This window comes from Plectrocnemia conspersa, unplaced genomic scaffold, assembly GCF_051122295.1.
Source record: "Plectrocnemia conspersa isolate PC_06_02 unplaced genomic scaffold, ASM5112229v1 ptg000011l, whole genome shotgun sequence".
NCBI lineage: Eukaryota > Metazoa > Arthropoda > Insecta > Trichoptera > Polycentropodidae > Plectrocnemia > Plectrocnemia conspersa.
This window is the reverse complement of record NW_028277175.1, coordinates 15,764,468-15,776,656: the sequence shown is the minus strand read 5'-3', so window position 1 is coordinate 15,776,656 and position 12,189 is coordinate 15,764,468. Positions and strand designations below refer to the sequence as shown.

At 29.1% G+C, this 12,189-nt stretch overlaps 1 protein-coding gene across 1 annotated transcript in view; it reads left to right on the top strand.

Moving 5' to 3' along the window:
* The first annotated feature begins 6,496 nt into the window (after window positions 1-6,496).
* The window catches only part of LOC148229657 (uncharacterized), a 197,835-nt gene continuing 192,142 nt past the window's right edge, over window positions 6,497-12,189 (top strand). Inside the window, exon 1 of the mRNA XM_088197419.1 lies at window positions 6,497-6,776. The gene's annotated coding sequence lies outside the window, so the exon portion shown is untranslated. The remainder of the gene's footprint in view (window positions 6,777-12,189) is intronic.

Sequence of the window (12,189 nt, the reverse complement as noted above, 5' to 3'; positions counted from 1 at the left end):
TATCATATATTTTTCAATTAAATTGTTATTAAGCATTTTAAATTTATTGTATTTATTTATTTAAATTAAATTAAGATCATTGTGCCAAAGTATAACCCAATGCGGCACTATGATTAAAAAACAATACATTGTATTATTTTTATATACAAAACATATTATAAGAACTTATATATATGAATGATACGAACTGGACCAGCTCCTCGTAGCTGACATTAAACAGATCAATGTGAAATGTCAATGTATTAAGGAGCCGGATGGCAACAACTATAGGCGAGTCGGCAAGTGCAAACGTTCTAGCCCTAACGGGCATTAAAAGAGGACACAATCGTGATTTTATAAATGTTCCGTAACCTAAAACTAGAATTATTCGACAGTTGTATACTCCCGCCATACATCAGTTTAAGAGAGCAAGGCTTAAACTCTCGGGTTAAATCTCAAACTCTTGAGAGGAAGGGACCTCTCGGGCTGACCATCTGAGGTAGAGCGCCAAAGCATAGAAAAATAACGCAAGCAATTCAAAGGTCCCGGCCCCTACAGGGGATCCGGGGGCTAAAGGTTGTGACTGAGGTGGCATATGCACCCCTCGTAGACCTGGGGGATGGTGTTATCACTAGCAATGAGAGCCCGTCTCCTTTAATGTTTGAAAGAAAAACTAATATATATCCAATTATATATTTAGTACTACGGGGGATAGGGAATTACTCACCCGGACGTTACAAGCTGTGTGCCCCCCCGAAGGGTTGGACTCGTAGAGCTTTCTTACCGGTAATGGTAGTGGTGCAGGTAACGGATTACACGTAGTTATACCTCGGCACTTTTCAGTAGTTTGAAAATATGCTTAGCGACATATAATTTTCTGCGAGAACTCAAAAAGTAAGGCGCTGGGATGTAAGAACAAAAAATGTTTCAGCAATTTTGCTGAATTAATTTATTCGCAGCTGCTTAATTCTGGTGATTTAAAAAAGTTGAAATGACGTCCCTGATAAAAAGGTACGTAGTAATAAATTAAACATTTTCCTTTTGACGCATTCACTGATTAATAATTCGCACAGAATTGTATTATGCATACTTTAAAAAATTTAAAAAGGGTAACGATTATGAAAGTAATTAATGGTAAGGTTAAAATATTTTTTTAACCAATATTACTGTCAATGAATTATTTTTTTGCGAGCGAGAAAAAAAATCACGAATATATTTGATAATTCGAGTACTTCATCTATTTTTTATTTAATATTCGAATAGTTAAAAACTATGAAAAATTAAAAACTCTACTATCGAATCAACTGAAGATCTACTATCTAAGAGATTACGTAAGACCTGTAAACTTCAAATCATTAAATTAACTTTTGCTTATAAAGTAATAATTTTATTTTACAATTGCAGCTTACAAAAACAATTAACCGGGAGAAATGTAATTGCATGTGAAATGAAAAAAACCACATGAAAAAAAACCAGTGTCTTAAATAATTATTAATAGGTTTAATTTTTTAATTGATATTATATGTAATTACTTTTACTAGATAACGCTGTCTCTTCAACCAAAATTATGCTAACAAATTCAATTTGAAAGGAATTATTTAATTAATCATGAAAATTAATAAATTATTATTAAGCTACCCATGTAATATGCTATTTTAAAGATTTAAGAAATGTTGTGATTGGTAAACAAGTCATATAGACATTGTACAATCTTGAATTTTATATATATTAACCACAAAAAACTTTTGTTTGAAAGCTTGAAGTTGATTATTCAGAATAAAAGTTTTTCTCTTGAAAATACATATTAAATTCATTTACTCTGTCAAAAAAATCCGCTAAATATGTTACAAAACACATCTATTTTTCATCGCTTAAGTGGAAAGAAAGATTACGGTTTTTGTCACGAAGAAAGAGGCAAAATTCCTTTTTAAGCTATATAATTATTTTTAAGAACCATCCATAGTCGTAGGTGTAAAATACAACCTATTACAAAATTAATAATTTATACATATTGTCATTTTTTCTCAGCTTCCTTGCAGAATCTTTTGCTAAGAAAGCACTGGTGTAAATAATAATATTAATAATAAAATTTTATTCTAAAATTGCAGTTTTACAGTTGAAATCTAAAAATACTGCTATGATAGTTAAAAACTGTCAAAGTAAATTATGGATAACGTCACTTCGGCTTCTCATGTTTTATTACAGAACCATAGCTCTGAAATAAACCAGTCTCAGGTATCAAATACCGCCATCCAAGATTCATCTGAGTGGAATAACTCGTCGAATCAAAAGAGTTGAAAAGTTAGTTTGAAAGAGATTCGCTCCGCATCCGCGGTCGCGACCTACACGGCGCCCGATGATTCAGGTGTGTTGTTGTTGTACAGGTGTATAATGAGATCGATTGGCGTGGATAATGCCAGAGGCGAGGTCTTCTTGGTCGACGCGGCGTATGTGGGTTGTTCCAACCCCGGCGATCCCTTCCGTCTCGCTTGCGCTCGGATCGTTCGCGAACGCTCCTTTACTACACAGCGTAGAGCAGGGGTCGTAAACGCGGGACGACGTTGCATTTATTATGTGGAAAAAAATCTATCCACATATTTATTTATTTATGATAAATTGGATCACTACGACCTTACAGAATACTCCAATGCGTCAAAATGGTATATGTACATAATATATTCACATACAGTATATGTATATATGTACATATTTCATACACATATTAACTCACATTCATTCATGTATAACACATAACATACGTGTTTATATTACTAAATATAAATGTTAAAAAAAAAATGTATTTAGTTTCTTTATTTTTTAATGGAACATTTTTACACGAGTGCTAATGTGTATCAGGTCAAAAACCCCCTGGACATATACCCCCCGGACAATAACTCCCCGTCAAAACCCCCCGTACAAATTACCCCCGAGCAAATAACCCCCCGTGCCAATAACCCCCCTGACAATTAACCCCCGCCACGTATAAATATAAGTATTGTATTTAAGTTGTTACTATTTATAATAAATGGTAATTATTTTAATAAAATAGTGTTTAATACGAATGGGCAGTATCAATACTAATTTATTTCACTCAGCAAAATACAGAATCTTTAAAATAGCAATAAAACTAACATATTTACGAAAGAGAGAGATAATAATTAATTATATATCTATATATAAATTGTAATTTAAGCTGGAAATAAAGATTGTGACTTTAAAAAAATAAAAATATATTATTTGACTCTCTTTGGGCTAGATCAAGGCTTCTTAAGCTATGGGTCGCGACCCTAAATGGGGTCGCATAGCGAAATCTTGGGGTCGCGAGATTTTAATGTAAAATATTTAAATACATAAAATTTAATTAAATGTTTTTTCAAGCTACTCATTATGATCATATAGCTTTTACTCACTGCTTTATTCATCAGTAAGTTTTTGCAGCAAAAAAATTAGCACCAGAATTGAACGACGTGCTTCAGGATGCTGTTAAGATTAAAAAAATTATTAAGAGCCATGGCCTTAACAGCAGCTTATTTTCAAATCTCTGTAAGGATACAGATTGCCACTATACAAATTTATTATTACCTGCAGAAGTAAGATGGATATCAAAAGGTCTAAGTTTAAGAAAATTATTGTTTTTAAAGGATGAAATCGAAATATTTTTAACTGAACAAAAATGTGATCTTGCTTATTTTTTTCAAAATGACCTATGGCTATCCAAGCTAAGATATCTGTCAGATACTTTTAAGAAATTAAATGATTTCAACTTGTCTCTTTAAGAAAACAATTGCGATATATTTACTTCGAATGATAAAATTGAAAGTTAAAAAGATCAACACTTGGAAAAGTAGGGTACTAAAGGATTCGTTCGAAATGTTTTCCAGTATCGACAATTTATAATCGAGAAAAATCATTGTAAAACTTTTTTTGATTGGCTTAAGTGAGATTGATCAGCTGCCATATAAAGCTTAAAAGGAATTTGCTGAGCTTTCGAGTGATTCAAACTTAAAACTAGATTTTCAAAAAAAGCTCTTGACTGAATTGACTGATTCTGGATCGGAACTGAATTTCCCACAATCATTGATATGGCATTAAGTGTTCTTCTACGATTCAGCACCACATATTTATATGAAATTACTTTTTCAGCTTTAACACATATTAAATCCCAATACCGTTCATCGCTAAAAAATGTTGAAGAAATTTTACGTTCAGCAGTATCAAATATTGCACCAGGACTTAATTTGTTATGCATTAAAAAACAAGCACATCTGTCTCATTCTAAAACTATATATTATCATATGTATGTATATTGTTACCTAATCAATAAATCAGCACAAAATATTTATTTTATATTTATCTGGCGTCACGAAGAAACTCAGTCATAAATGGGGTCGTGAATGAAAAAAGTTTAAGATGCCCTGGGTTCAGTTATGGCGTTATTATATGTTTTATTAAGTATAATAGAGCGTCACGAAACATGTTAAGTAATATCTGTATCAGTTAATTGTCAGGGAGGTTATTTGCACGGAGGGTAAATGTCCAGGGGGTTTTGACGGGGGGTTATTGTCCGGGGGGTATATGTCCAGGGGTTAGTGTTCTAGAACCTATGTATTTTTGAGTAAATAATTATATATACCAATATACAGATATTAATTAGTTGTCAAAGCGCAGTTCAGAATAACTGATATTGGTATCTATTTGAAATAAGTGATTGTATTTCGAAATTAGTGAGTCAACCCTTTAATATGTTCCCTGCGAGCAGCTTGGACGAAAAAATACGAAAGTAAGTATTCATGGTAGTCAAGAACAAATTTATTAAGGTGACGGTTATTATACGCAAATGAATAAAAATAACAATTTGTCTATTCCAGAAAATATCCATGATCAGGGACGGCATTTCAGCGTTTTCAAATCACTATAATTTTTAAAATGAATTTCAGCGAAATTGATGAAACATTTAAAATATATAATTTTATCGAATTTATTATATATAAACAAATTTTATATACATAAAGAACGAATTTTATATATTATACATAAAGATTGTATTCGTATCGGTATTTATTTTGTGCGGATTTGCATATAAACTAAATAACTATAAATAAATAAACCGCGATCGAATTATTAAACTGATTGAAACAACAAATACACATATCTCATAACTTCACAGAAATTTGCGACGCACACACGTTTTTGAGATAAGCGTTAAACGATAATAAAGGGTTAGTCGTTTCAACATTTTGTTTATTTTAGCGAACAAATTCTTTGATTTCGGTCATAGTAAATACCACCACAAGCATTATATTGACAAATGCTTTTGAAAAACATTTGAAATCATTTATTTTTAAGATGAAGCGTTTCATTGTTTTGCATTTTGAATCAAAATAAAGGCGCATAAAGGATCATAGATTTTAGAGCCGCACTAGTCACTCGGGTATGCTGAGAGTAAAACGATTATTTATGTCGCTTAAGTATACAATTTTTTTCAAATTTTATTTGAGGTAGTATAAACAAATATATTACAAATAATTGATTCATTATTCGAATATTCGTGTAGTTGAAAATCAGACAAATAATTAGAATATTAGATTGAGAACCCTAGACGTGACGTCACGATATTGTGAATCTCTGATCATGTGAAAATATGCGTACCGGATCATGTTTGTTAACAAATATAGCTTTACTGATATTGAGAAATATAATCCTTTTATGATAGCGAAAATATAAATTCACTGGTAATATACTTTCACTGAACATATAAAATCTATAATTGTGTAATTATTTTAAAGCATTTAAAATTTGGTAAATTATTAGTACTAAAGTTGTTATATTGTTTGAATAATTTTATTTAGTGGCAGTGCTGATGCTACAAAACAGTGGGCGATTGACAAAAATGTACACACCATGTGTCAAAGGAAAATAACGTATTTGTTTTAAAATAAGAATTTAAAGTACTACGTTGTACTCTATATTTTACAGCATTTTAAAAATAAAATTAGTGGTAAAATTAAAACAATATATATAAGCAATAATAAGAAATATTCAAAGCATCGATAAAATTAAGTATTACTATTAATATAAAATTTAAACACAATCCTACATATTTTTATCTATTTAAATAAATTTGGGTGTACATTTAAGTAACTACCTTAAAACTTAATAAACATTTTAAACTCTCCTCTAGACTGGAGCAAGTATCCGAACTATTTTTTTAAATTCTATAAATTGTTTTTTAATAATGTGGTTAAAAAATATTAATTAATTTGACGTTGTCCAACATATTATTTGTCTACTCTTTCGGAAGAATCGCCTTACATCTATGTATGTATTTTTATAGCATACAACGGGTTTGGATAGGTACTATAATATAAAAGTAAGATATTTCCGTACAAACAGTAATGTCTGCGTCCGTGCGTTCGCTACCCCTGCCAGTCGAGGGAACTCCGCTGCCGTAGCCCGTAGCACACAGTAGTCGAGCGCTGTTGGCCGCGGGTCTACGGTCGCACGGGGGCGTAGCATCTGTCTCTACGATATCTGTGACCACTGACCTGCGCATCCACCAACACAACAATCTCTCAAACGGACACTTGCCGCGCTTTGTTTGAATATCGTTTCGCTGTTTACTTTGCAACTGCCAGTGTGCTCCATCACAGTGACCAATTAACTGCAACTTTGCCCAAAGTTTTCAACAAACAACCAAACAACAATTAAACCTCCCCCCATATTTCAAATGAATATTTAGTGAGAAAATCATGGAGTTTGATCTGCGGTCTGATGTCCATATTCAACCCACGTAAACGGTATGATAAATTTTATTACTATTATTATAAAAAAAATATTCATGAAAATCAAACTCGTAAATAAAGTGAAAGCTCATAAATAAAAAGATTTTTGGCGACCATAACCGACGTGTGACCCCCCATACATCTTGAATATTTATTGCTCAATTGCCCAAATATATATATTTTATGTATGCTTTTGAACCTCTGGGTTTTCAGAGATTTTCACCTGCGATAAGCTAAGCCATTTTACGTGCGAAGAAAACTGATTTTTTTTAACTCGTTAGGAAAATCGATATTTGCCGTGATCGATTCGATTGACGTTTATAATGTTACTTTTTTACTTCAATGGCGTGCGGTTACAATTTGAACCACACTCGCGTTTAACGTTTGTCGATTTAAATGTATGGAAAACTACTACGTTATGTAACGAAGTGTTGTCACTAATATACGATTTAGCTCTATATTAAAAATATCAAAATGAAAAGATCAGTCATACAAAAACACAGATATTAAATATAGACAATATTTGTTTTCGATAAAAGTTTTTTTTATCATTTTTATGACATGCTTTTATAAAAAACTTTTTGTTTTATTATATTCGACACAATTTATGTGAATAAAAATAAGAAAAATAAGCATATAATTGGTCTCAAGTTAACATTATCTTTAATTGTCAACTGATGTATCTTATTTTATTATTAACAATACTTTAACAGGAACAAACATTAGTACCAAACCTACATTTTAAATTTCGTATTTTCCGCGAACTAACCGGTGAAATCACATATTTTTTAGTGATGACGACAGTCGCAAAATGGTTGTTGATTTTTTTAATAAGCTCTTTTCAAGATTTTTTTTAACAGCAAAAAATTTTACCTAAAACTTAAACTTAAAAATTCACACTTAATGACATTGATATTATTCATATAGCTTTTATAATCAATATGAAGCACAATGGAGGCACGACATTCAAACAAATTCTAACAACTACAATTTACACTCAGCAATATGTCTTTGTTTACTTTATGTATTTCCTACGGAACTCTGGCAAACTCAAACATTTGTTATATGTTCGGAAAAAATTAAAATTACACAGACTAACTTAGTGTTTGTTTCCTACTTGTTTTTGTCTACTAAAATATTTTCAAAACACGTTTAAATTTGGAATCAATCAATCATCTGGAGTGAGAAATTTGACGTAATTGATTTCAATAGGTGTAGATTTCACGTTAACTCCCGGTTTTAAATTTAATAAATCGTGCAAGAAAAGCATTTTATGCATTATTATGTTTTTATTTTACACAAAAAAGGCATGAATTATTTTTTTAGTTATTATTAAAACTTAAATTTTAGTTATTATTAATGAACAATTAAAACAATTATACACTGCTTCTGAATTAATTAATATAAAAAAATAAAAGTGCTAGCAATAATTATAATAATGTGATTGGGATGTCATCATACAACTTTTTATAAATATCATAAAAATACGTATTGAAAATATGGACATATATAAGATTAGCATTGCTTAAATCAAATTAAAGCAATGGAATTTATTTAATAAAAGTTCATACAAAGAAAATATAAAAAAACATTTTATACATAATTTTATTTAATATATATTTCGAAATGTATTATATATATATACAAATGTAAAAAATTCAGAATTAAATTTTATATAATACATATGATACATAAAAAATATATTAATAAATAATGTATAACATTTTTTTAATTTATTTAAAATAAAGTAAAAGAGATATGTTTGAATCTAGACGTCACGTTTAGTATAATACTACAATGTAATGTTATATATCGCATATTTCGCAAATAGAAATGTTCATTAAAACGTTCGTTTTATTGTACATTGATACGTCTTCTTTTTGTCTTCCATTTCAATCCAATTTTCCCTATGCCTTTATTATTGGCGATCACAATATGGCAACTATAATACATTACAGCATTATGAAAAGCCATAATTTTCCAATAATAAATAACAATAAATGGTAACATCGAACCATATACGAGCGACAGTTTTCTTCGAATATTACTATGAAACACGCACATGTATATTATACGTGCATTGTTTAAGCGACTTTCGTGATCAGAATCGACAAATATATATATTACATTCTATTGTGTAGTATAACTTATACTTTATTATATTAATTTATATGAATTGTGTGCGAGAGTATTAATTTTTATATTAATATTTTAAGTAATTATAAGGCGTGTCAAAATAGTGTTTCTTTTCGATCCTCACATTACACAGTTTCATTAACAGAGCAGACGTAATAGTGTTTTCATTGTATTGAATGTAACCGAAACGTCATAAAGTGGATGCTCCAACAGACAAAGAAACTAATGTATTTTCTATCTTAGTATATTATTTAAAAATTAAAGAAATACTATATCAGCTAGAAGCCAGTGCTTGGTTACGCAATCAGCTAAATTAAAAATGAAGAAATCTGAATCGGTTTGGAAAAAATGAAGATCAGAATTTTCAAAAAAAATGAGGTAGATAATAAAATTTTGAATAATAGGAAAATTATAATTTCTAAAGGGAAAAGCAAAATCAAATAATTGAGGCGTTATTTGACGAATATATAATAAAATATATAGTAAGACAAAGTATCACGTATGCTTCACAAAATAACGGTCATGATTTAAATTTTTAGCAGGACTGCCTAAATAAGTTATTAGGGTTTTATTGCTTACTCTTTGTTTGCAAGGACGAGGATATACTATATATTCAGTGTGTAAATGTTTAGCACCAAACCGATATTTAGTGATTAACTTCAACGACAATTCCGAATTATACAATAGACAATCTTCGGAAAAAATATTAAATTGGTTCATTACTTGAAAATATGAATAAACATTTATGAAATCTGGAGTTTTTTTCAAAAATATCAGTAGCGATCAACAAATGATTTGGTATTATGGCTTTTATTATCTCAAACAAGTTTTAAAAGAAAAACCATTAAGCATTGTATTTAAGCAATGGATAATGTGTTGTGCAAAAACTTGATATTGATACAATGCTGAATTATATCAAGGGAGACAAGAGGGAGATTACCAAAAGATGCGACTAAGCACGTCAGTCTATTTATTTTGATATATTTTTACCAGTTTTGAGTTGATGAAAATATTAAAAGATAGAAATATTGCTGCTACTGACGTAGTGCATTGTAATTAAACTAGCTGTCGGTACCTCACTATCGTGAGGTACCGATAGCTAGCGAGTGTGCGAATACCGGACCCTCAACTTTTTGGGTTTTAAATATAATTTTTGCTTCGTTCTGATTTTTTTAAATATTTTTTAAAATTTAATGGTTCAAATTGGACATTACTATTTGGGATTTTCAATGATAGACAAAATAGTTCAATCTATAAAAAAGTACTTAACATTTTCAATTCATTTGAAAATAGGTTTACAACTTGACCAAATATTTCTAGAAGAAAACATATTATAAAATTTATCAGATTTACAACGTTAGATTTTATCGTTATATTGAAACTTAGATATTTAATGATAAATCTAAATATTGTATATCATTTATGAATAGGTTTAAAACTTGGCTAGATAATAATAAATTAAAAATTGTACTATGAAATTTCAATACAGCGAAGCTCACGGAACCAATGAATAAATTTTGGTATACTGAAAATTCGTTATATTGAACGTAAGGAAGATGATATATTTTATTTTTAATTATCACATTACTACAACATCAAAATAACCTCTTATAAGGTTGACAAATAGTTTTTTGCCCATTTTTAAGGATACTGTATGAAACAATAAAATTTGTGAAAAAAATGTTTTATAAAAAAAGTTTGAGTTTATAAAAAAAGGTCAGCGAAACACCTGTAATGTCGCCTTTGAACACATCTGTCACACACCACGTCAAGAACGAACTGAATTTGGAGAAATATTGTGTAAAGTTGCAACGTCATTCTTAAATTCGGATCAAAATATTTCGTTATACTGAGATCAGTCTTCGTTATAATGAAAACATTTTGTATGCAAGTTTTTCGGGGACAAATTAAAGATTCGTTATACTGGGAATTTTGTTATTTCGGTATTCGTTACAAAGAGATTTCGTTGTAATATTTTTTTAAATAGGTTTGTAACTTTACTAAATATTATTAAAACAAAAAATATCAAAATGTTTTCAACATAAAAAATAATATTAAAACGTAACATTTTGTATCATTTAAAAGTAGGTTTACAGTTTAATAAATAATAATAATAATAATAAATAGCATCGGTTACACATCCGCTCAAAAATATTACTGATATGAAAAAATATTTTGTTACACCTTACTAACGCTACAACACAATCGATCATATATAGTTAGTGCAATGTGAGTGATTATAAGTCATTGATTGTGTTTTAGCGTATTTTATGTGTTTGAGTGCCAGTTTTAACGCTGCATAACACAATTATATCATAAATTTAAATTTTCGTAATAAAAAAGTTTTTTGGTGACACCATAAGTTACTTAATAATTTAAAAAAAATATTTCTATGTTTTATGTGTAAATATAAAAGTCAGTTTTTAATTACATTTACTAATGAGAAAGAAACAATAAACTAAAGATATCAAGCACCTAATCTGTTACTTTAGACCAAAAGTGCGTTTTGAAAATATTAATAATTTTGAAACCTTTGTCTTTTTTGATTAAAAAATATTTTGATTTACATCTTTTTTAAAGTAAATGTTTTTCTGCGCAGTATTATATATTTTAATAATTAATGAGTGTAAAAAGTTTTCACTATATTTAAAATTAATAAAAAACTAATGATATTTAAAATCTATAATAAATTATTAATATTTAAAATCCATAATAAAATGAAAAATATTTTTAATGTTGAAAAAAATATTTTGAATAAATCTTGAAATTTTATTCTGAAACTTTTAATTTAAAAAATATTTAAATTAGTGTTATACATTTTTGTGTAGTTTACTTTCAAAGGCGTCAGTAAGAGGGATTTTTGCAATACTGTGCGCTTAGTAGTTGGTTGGTAATAAATAGTACTTATTTTGAAACTTTGCCCCTTTTTGTTTAAAATATTTTTTAAAGCAAAGTTTTAAAAATTCTCTAAAAACGAAAACTTTAAATTGCCAACGTTCTCCAAAATGTAGGTACATATTTTTTCTGTATAGAGAAGCTAATACATATCCACATTATTTATATTATATTTTAAATCTATAAACTAAAAAAATATTTTAAAAAACATTATTTTTTGTATTTTATGATTTTTATACATATTTTAATATATGTTATACAATTTAAATCGTTAAAATCAATTTCGTTCGTTAAAATCAATTTAGTTCGTTCTCAAGCGCGGGACTTCCCAAATTTGCTTACATCTGACAGCTGTCACATCTGGTAAGCGCTCGCTATGCCGCTGCACCCGCTGCGA